Source organism: Limulus polyphemus, unplaced genomic scaffold (genome assembly GCF_000517525.1).
Source record: "Limulus polyphemus unplaced genomic scaffold, Limulus_polyphemus-2.1.2 Scaffold3050, whole genome shotgun sequence".
Classification (NCBI taxonomy): Eukaryota; Metazoa; Arthropoda; class Merostomata; order Xiphosura; family Limulidae; genus Limulus; species Limulus polyphemus.
In genome coordinates this window covers 13,326-22,438 of record NW_013668660.1, presented here as the reverse complement: position 1 = coordinate 22,438, position 9,113 = coordinate 13,326, and the positions used below count along the sequence as shown (strand labels likewise).

Sequence of the window (9,113 nt, the reverse complement as noted above, 5' to 3'; positions counted from 1 at the left end):
GGTATAGTAATTTCAAAATGTTTGGCCGTGAACTTATTTAGTGTTAGTTAATTCTCTGGTGGATCAACGATAAGCTTGAAGGCTTATAACACTAAGATTCGATTTCACAAGTGTTGACAGCACAGGTAGCCCAGTTTACAATTTTCTGCTTAAACAAACAGTATCTGCTGGAAGGTTAGGCATTAATCGAACATCTCGACTACAGATATCCCATAATACAATTATTCTAATTCATGACGACAGTTAGTGTTTCATTCCTGAGTAATCGATTTATAAAAATCGTTGAGTTTCAATTCATAAACAAGACAGAATTAATTATTATTATTTTTATTCAAACAGGCCACGTCACAACCGTTATCTGGAATGACTGAGAAAGGATTCGTCAAGGTAAAGCTTCTGCAGATAGAAGTAGCAGATGAACCAGTTAAATGTTCTAGTAGCAGCCTCATTGACCCTCTCTGTGTCGTACATCTGAAGGAAACAGCAGACAATATAGGTGAGACACAAAGCTCTTCTATGCAATATCATGAAGATACAAACGCTAGTTTTAAGCAAGTAAATAAAAAGTATAAGGTAATGCCATGATGTCATTTTACGCTATTAACTTTAAATACACAACAATCGATTTAGAGAGAGAGCGAAAAATAAGAGAGCAAGTCTAAGTAAGATATTGAATAATAAAACATGAATAATTACGGATTTGTGTTGTACCCATTACAGGTAATAACTGAAATAATCACTTATTCAATAATCTTCCAGAAAACCCCATTTACCAAGCGCTCACTTTATCAGTATGAGTGTTTCTCCGTCTTGATGGTATTGTAACGCATTAAATGGAGTGTGTGTGTGATTATTTCCCGTCTAAACAATAGTTGGTAATTAATAAAAGGCCTGAGTAGGCAAAGGAAAAATATTTTCAAGATTTAGAATTCTTTTTTTTCCAGTGTACAGGCTCCCAAGTGGCCCAGCCATAAGTTCGTATACTTGTAACGCTATAAACTGGGTTTCGATACTCGTGGTGGGCATAGCACAGATAGCCCATTGTGTAGCTTTGTGCTTAACTACAAACAAACAAATCCAGTGTACAGTAACATGAATTAGAGTTCGACTACTATCACTCGGTACAAAATATCGTTAACAGCGATGATACCCAACAATGCATTCCAATCTTTATAGGTAGAAACTTTAGTGGTTGCCAAGTTGTTTTAAGTACATAAGTTGTTGTGATCGGAAGTTAATATTTATTACAATGCAAACGAACAATAAGATCCATTAGCTCGATGAAATGACTTACGTTATATTGCATAAAAATATTTTTAGTTTTTGAACAATGTCTGCTAACTGTTCTCCATTTTCAAAATAATGAAACATTATTTTTCTGAGAATAATCTAATAACCTTGTTCTACACATCTGTTTCACAGCTGTTCTTCCTTCCCAGAATAATGAAACATCCCTTCCCGAGGAGAATTACCTAATAACCATACTTTTCACATTAATTCACCGTAAAACACGTAGTTTAAATAATTAAGAATGCCTAATTACTCGCCAGTTCAGATTTCTAGGTTATTAAACAATCGTACGTCAGTTAGTTAGTTGACGTTTCTATCGCGAAACTTGAACAATTCGAGTTCTTAATGTCTTCATGTTATGTCTCTGACTTGGTCGCTTAGCCCATAATTTGCATAAGGTGTCGTTCAGATTAAAAGTGCAAAGTACTAGAATTTTATTTTTGGATATTGAGAAGAACATGGCAAACTGAGCAACTTTAAATAACCTTGTCTTCAAACGTCTGCTCATTTTGATAATTCGTCCATCAGACAGCGCTCGACAGAGAACATTTTTTATAACGAGGCTTCGTTTAAAGAAAGTGAGCTAATACGCTAAGTGTGCCATGTGTACCCTACAGAATGTAACTACAACTGTTTCCTAATAACAAATTATATTTGAATAAAATGTAGGACGTAGAACGGGAATATGACATTTTAGTATCAATAAGTGTAAGAAAACTAGCTTTCGGGTTCGCCAGTTTCTGTGAACGATAGTAAAATTTAATTAGAAATTAAAGAATAATGATAAATAATCGGTGTTAAAATTAAAATACAATAAATAATATTCCGTTATTAATTCTTTCCCTGAAGTTCTCCGATGATACAAGTTTATGTACTTACAACGCTAAAATCCGGGGTTTTATTCCTTGTGGTGGACACAGCAGACAACCCATGGTGGCTTTCCTCTAAATCAAGCAATCTTACCCTAAAAATCTGATTTATAAATGACTTAGATAAAATTGTAATTACAATTCATTTACTTAATCTGATTCACACCATAGCGGTCGTTCATAATGAAAGCCCCCCCCCCCCCACTATTGAGGGGGAATCCTCAATATCCGCGGCTGTAATTAGATCTCAAATCGGTCAAGAGATGGATCTATAAACTAAAAGTTTGTACTCGAAAAAATATGAACCGCTATGCCGCGGCTAATAATAATAGTTCACTGTAGCAATTTGAAGCATATTCACTGATGCGTATTATCAAAACTTAATGTTGGAAACATTCATTAGATGGCGCTTTTAAGAAAATATAATCGGTCATGTTTAAATTAACTAAGTGCTGGAGAATGATCCATGTATATTTTGACTGAAAGCTTGGCTTAATTAATAAGTATCACATCTGATTTTCGTGCGGAATGAATATTTTTTTAAAAATTTATTTAGTGAAATCAAGCGATATGAAAGTTCTCCCATTTACTTTAATCAACAATATGAATAGCGATTTTGTAAAGAGTAATCTATAACGAACAAGTCTTGTCAAAAATTATTGATATTATCCGTAATGTATTTTTTCTAACAAAAGTACAGCCTCAATTATCCATCTTTTGACTTGGCAATTAAATATCAAAACACGATTACCCTGTAAACCTGCTTGTTTTTTTGTTTCGAATATTCGCTCAAAGCTACACAAAGGCTTTCTGCGCTAGCCGTCCCTGATTTTGAACTGACTGACTAAAGGGAAGGCAGCCACTCCATTAGCACCCACCACTAAAACTTGGGTTTATTCTAATCGAATAGTGGAATTTCAATCCCTTTTAAAACGCACCCACGGTCCCAGAGAGCAGAGCCCAATTTTTGCGGCAACGGTACACGAACAATGGACCCTCAGATCCATAGAGCGGTAGGTCAAACACTAGGACACGCCCAGCCCTCCTGTAAGCCTAGTTTTTAAACACATTGTGATGGAAATAAGTGGTTTAAAAAAAAAAGATTAGTTAAGCCTAAATCAAGTTCTGCAATAAGATATGGAAATATGTTTTATTTCATTATTCAGGCTAGTAATTAGTACACTTTAGGGGAGGAGTGTTGTTTTTCTCGTTTATCAACAAGACAATATATATACATTCAAATAGTCGCCATTTAAAAATAGTATGTTGGCCCTTTTGTTATCACCAATAATCTAAATAATCTTTCTGTTCGGCAATAAATAATTCTTTCGATAAGAGATTCCTCGTGAACGAGTAAAATCGACTGACGACTAACAACTAAAATCGGCTTACGACAGAACCTGTAACAACAAAGATAACATGGACAACGCGTAATCCGTTTTTCAAGTTGGAGGAAGAATAAAATAAAAGCTAATCCCAGCGGCCACCAACGAACTACGTAGCTTTTAAAGGTTTGTATAAGCTCTACTTTTTTGATAGATACACTTTTTTCGATTTGTACGACCCCTAAAGGCTTCGACATGTTTGGTGGTGGATAAATCTTCTGTCTCTTTCTTCTATTGACACCATAGTTGTGCCATTTATTTGATAGTATTTGCTGAACCTGTTTATAAAAAAACAAAACACACCAATACCTAGATTTTCTTACCGAGAAGGTAGAGCAGCTGAGCCAATTCTAAGATTTTTTTTTTTATCTAGGTAAAGGCGTCCCTGTGGTACAACTGAAGGAGACAATATATCCGGAATGGAACTCGTGTTTTGACGTACCGCTGGTCCGAGGTAAGTTGCTGTGTTGAAATAATATTATGTTTTTCCATCACAACACCGCTCAGGTTAAACAGTATATCATAGTATTAAATGAGATTAAATTTAATTCATGTGGAGACTTGCAGCGTCCTCATTCTCTACCTGTCTCGCCTGGGAAGAAGAGAGATCAATAGCCTAATGTACGGCTAAATAACCGAAGATAAAAATAGAACATATAATAATTGAATTCCAGAGTTACTGATGAACATTTTCTCTTAGAATATTAAAAAAAAAGAATCATTAGCAGAATTATTAATTCATTACTACAAGGTTTGTAAGTTACATAGAGAGTTATGAAACCATTTCGATTAGTTTAATTTTATTGAAAAATCGAATTTTTTTTCTATTGTACTTTACCTATCACCGAAGTTAGTGTTACTTGAGCATGTTTGGTGTGACGGGGATTCGAACCCGCGACCCACAGACTGCGAGTCGAGCGCCTTAACCACCTGGCCATGCCGGGCTACTTGTATAAGAGGGACTTCTTGTAAGTTTTACATGATCTTTTTTTTAAGGTTAAGTACCTTGGTAAGGAGTTTATTTACTTTAAGTTTTAGTGAAAAACTTCCCATTGGTAACCTTTGTTGTCAATTCTTAATTTTTCCCTGAGAACGGGGCCCAGCATGGCCGGGTGGTTAGGGCGCTTGTCTAGCAATCTGAGGGTCGCGTGTTCGAATCCCCGTTCCACCAAAAATGCTCGTTCTTTCAGCCTTGGGAGCGTTATAATGTTATGATTAGTCCCACTATTCGTTGGTAAAAGAGTAGTCCAAGAGTTGGCGGTGAGTGGTGATGACTAGCTGCCTTCTCTTTAGTCTTACACTTCTAAATTAGGGACGACTAGCGAAGATAGCCCTCAATTCAAAACAAACCCTGAAAACAATTCGAAATCGGCAATTTAATTGTTGAAAAAAGTGATCTTTTTTCAAGTGTTCCCGTTGCTTCCAGTAGCTATTGCAAAGATTTCAACACATCTAAACGTGTTGCAAAATTAGTCTATTTCGTAAAAATTGCCACGAAAAATCTGCTGCGGTTTCTTTGACATATGTTCTGTGAAAGCTGCCGTTGATTTCGAGATAAGGTTGGAAGTTTGTGAGCTTTTAGCTTTTACGAACGTTAAATCCTTGTTTATTATCTTGTTAACGATAACAGAAGATATGCCCAAGGTTCATGGAAATGCTATTTTGAATTGAAGGATTCTTTTTCGTAACCTCCACTTTGTACATGAGAGGGTTGTTCCGGATTGGCTTGGGTGGTTTAAGAGCTTTGATTGGCCCAAATGCTCTATTGCGCGTTTTGTACTTGTAGTGAAAATTAAAGGCTCCCTTCTTACGTAATTTATAAATCTCGCTAACATAAATATCTCTCCTCGGAAAAGGGCGCTAATATAGCCATAGCAGTAATTTGCCGTCAAATATTCGGGAATCATTATTATTAATTATCATAATGATTTACAAATAATAATGCTTGAACCAGTATAACGTGATGTGCAGATGGGAAATAAAATTATTCATCAAATAATGAACTCAGAATTTATCTGTTATTTAGATTGTCTATTTTTTTTAAGTTAGTAATATACATATGTTTTGTTAGTAAAGTCTAGATTATCTGAGATATAAACTTGGAAGATTTTAGCGATAAGGGTCTAGAAGGCAGGAAAACGCGATGTAAAACAATATAAGTATGTGATTATTAAATGATAGTGTTGTACGAGTTATAGGTATCACCACAGGTTAAAACCTTAGGATGGAGAGAGACGTGCGGTTGCTAGGGCAGTTTGAGGAAGCGCTCTAAGCTTCTCCAACACGTTCTAAGGATGAGAGATACGTACGGTTGCTAGGGCGGTTTGAGGAAGCGCTCTAAGCTTCTCTAGCACGTTCTAAGGATGAGAGATACGTACGGTTGCTAGGGCGGTTTGAGGAAGCGCTCTAAGCTTCTCTAGCACGTTCTAAGGATGAGTGATACGTACGGTTGCTAGGTCGGTTTGAGGAAGCGCTCTAAGCTTTTCCAGCACGTTCTAATGTAAGCCAACAAGTTTTCGACTATTCCGTCACAAAATCACAAGCTACCTTGATAACTTTTGACCAACATTTACAGGACGAAATGGAACATTTTTAGCAGTCATGTAGAGGGAAAGAAGCTAGCCAACTCCACCCATAGCAAACCCTTGAACTTGGTTTGAATTTCGCCCAAAGCTATACGAGAGGTAAATCTGCGCTAGCCGTTCCTAATTTAGCAGTGGAAGATTAGAGGGAAGGTAGCAAGTCACCACCACCCACCGCCAACTCTTGGGCTACTCTTTTACCAACTAATAGTTGGCTTGACCGTCACATTATAACGCCCCCACAGCAGAAATGGCGAACATGTTTGGTGGGATGGGGATTCGACCCTCAAATTGCGAGTAAAACGCCCTAACCACCTGGCCATGCCGGGCCAACCCTTGGGTTACTTTTTACCAATGAAAGTGGGATTTATCGTCACATTATACATCCCCACGGCTGAAAGAGCGAACATGTTCGGTAATGGGATTTGAACCCGCGACCACAGTCGAGCGTCCTAACCACCAGGCCACGCCAATCTCCAAGTCTATCGAAATAGATGTAATTTTTAACCAGATCATTTGCTAAAGCTTCCTTTCATGGATATAAGCTGTGATTTGCGTTTTTTCTACGCTTACATGGCAGGTTAATTGAAAGCGTGAAATTAAATTTATGAATATACAAACATGTTATAATACAAAGTCACAAAAATCAACTAGATGTAGTTAAAACACTCAGAGTAAAAGACAAACAAACATATAACATAAATATAGTGATAAAGAACAGTTCAACAGAACGGGCTATTTTCTTCTAGATTATAAGAGTGCTACATTCGGTCCATAAAATAGGTGCCGCCACCAGAGGGACTGGGTGATTCGTTCCCTCCCAATTTTAAAAAGAAATTTAGTATGGACGGTTAGCGCAGATAGCCATCAAGTAGCTTTGTGCGTGTTATGCCAACAAAACTTGTAATGACTATATAAAACATTTTATAATTGTAATTCTTTATAAATTTCATTACTGAAAACAACAACAACAACATGATCTAGTGAACTATCACTTAATAACGACATAAAAGATGACTCTTTTTTTTTTATTGCTAAGCAATACATTTCGTTTCTAACCCTAACAAAATGGCGGTCTTGCACTCAACCCTACCAAATGGATCGAGTTTCGTAACTGTAACGTCACACGAATGTGGTTTGAATCGTTTAGAGAGATGTGACTACGTGTGTATGCGTATAAAATGGGATTGTTACTCAAATCAGGCCTTATTTATAAACATATTAATGTATCTTCATAAACCTACTTTTGATATATAATTTTATATAGAACACTGAGTAATTTATATAAAATTTAATTTCGATGCGTCAAGTATTTCTCTTAGCTTTCTATATATATATATATTATCTTTGTTTTTCGTATAAACTTAAAAACACTACTTATGCCACTGTACAGTCTCAAGGTTCTTCATAAATCTTCAGTATTCGCAAAATAACACGAGTCAAATTTGTAAATTTTTCTTTGCCACATCTGTTACTGAGAAAAGGCTGAACCAGAGTACTTGAATTTGGAGACCTTTACATATTCATTACTGGCTTTGTTTTTTTATGTAGTACTTTGCTACATCAGTAAAGTTGTGAGTTCCTTTTAAAAGTTGTTTTTAGGTACTTTTCATTATCGTGGACGGATCTTCATTTCTTACATGGTGTGTTTTCTACGTAAGCTTATTGATTCTTCAGACTGTTATTACTTAAGAACACGCAATGAATATAACAGCAGTGGTCCTTGTTCGTGAATCATTACTGGAAGCTATGAGTCAAGTTCCAGTGGAAAAATCAACATGTTTTTTTTATCTTTGCTTTTGTGATCAACCTTTACCCATAAAAAAAACATATAAGTAGCGTAATATATTGTACAAAAAATGTCTCAATGTCACACGATTAATTTTTTTTGCATGTAGAAAATACATTCCATAAATATAAAATTCTCCAAAACTACGAATTCGATGGAAGAGATGATTAATTTCTCAAGGTTAACGTGTATGCAATGGTTTTGTTTTTGTTTTTTAGGCTTGTTTACTTGTTACTCTACAAAATATGACTCTGATGGCACGTGAAAATTTCGATTGACTAAGACACACGTTAATAACTCAAATAGATTAACTGGAAGACTTTGGAAACTGAATAAAGCAATCTGTGATGTTAAGAATTATTGACTTGGAACACCAAGTTATAGATTAATTTAAAACTATAGCGATCTAAGCCACTTTATAAGGCTTATTTCATGCGAAATTTGGATTAAGTAGTGCATAAAACTACTCAACTTATCAAAATTAATTGTTTGTAAGTATGCCATCTGCAAGTCGTCTTTCGTGACTTATCAAGCTCTTAAAAACTGATCTGATTACAGTCCTATTCTGAAATCTGAATATTTTAGCTCTAAATTAGAAAGCCTTAATGAAGTGACTCTTTCGATCTATAAATGAGGCAGACTTGAATAAACTGAAACACAGATAGAATAACTTGAAGTGTTAGAATACAAGAAACAGATGTGTGTTTGTTAAAGTCGAAGAATACAGAAAGTTGGTGTGTGTTTGTTAAAGTGTTTGAGTTCTTGTGGTACCGTTTAAAGTAGTTATGAAAACATCTGTATGAAGGGTTTGACTTTCAGTGGTTTAGGTTTTATGAGGAGGGGCCTTGTAACACTTTTAAGAGCGGTGTTGGTCCTGCGGTAGAGCTCTGGATTTCAGAGCTGACGAGACAGGCTCGAATTCATGCAAGTGATAGTCAAACCTTTAGCTTGGTTGTTGGGCAGTAGGGTGCTGCTGACAAGTTGCCTTCCCTCTAGTCTGCTGGTAGGGTGGTGCCGACAGACTGCCTCCCCTCTGGTCTGCTGGTAGGGTGCTGCCGACAGACTGCCTCCTCTCTGGTCTGCTGGGTAGGGTGGTGCCGACAGACTGCCTTCCCTCTGGTCAGCTGGTAGGGTGGTGCCGACAGACTGCCTTCCCTCTGGTCAGCTGGTAGGGTGGGGCCGACAGGGTGCCTTCCCT

General features: G+C 36.7%; 1 long non-coding RNA gene across 1 annotated transcript in view; it reads left to right on the top strand.

Moving 5' to 3' along the window:
* Window positions 1-371: 371 nt before the first annotated feature.
* The window catches only part of LOC111088051, a 10,360-nt gene continuing 1,618 nt past the window's right edge, over window positions 372-9,113 (top strand). The window contains exons 1-2 of the long non-coding RNA XR_002612672.1: window positions 372-496; window positions 3,918-3,998. This is a non-coding gene — a long non-coding RNA (uncharacterized LOC111088051). The remainder of the gene's footprint in view (window positions 497-3,917; window positions 3,999-9,113) is intronic.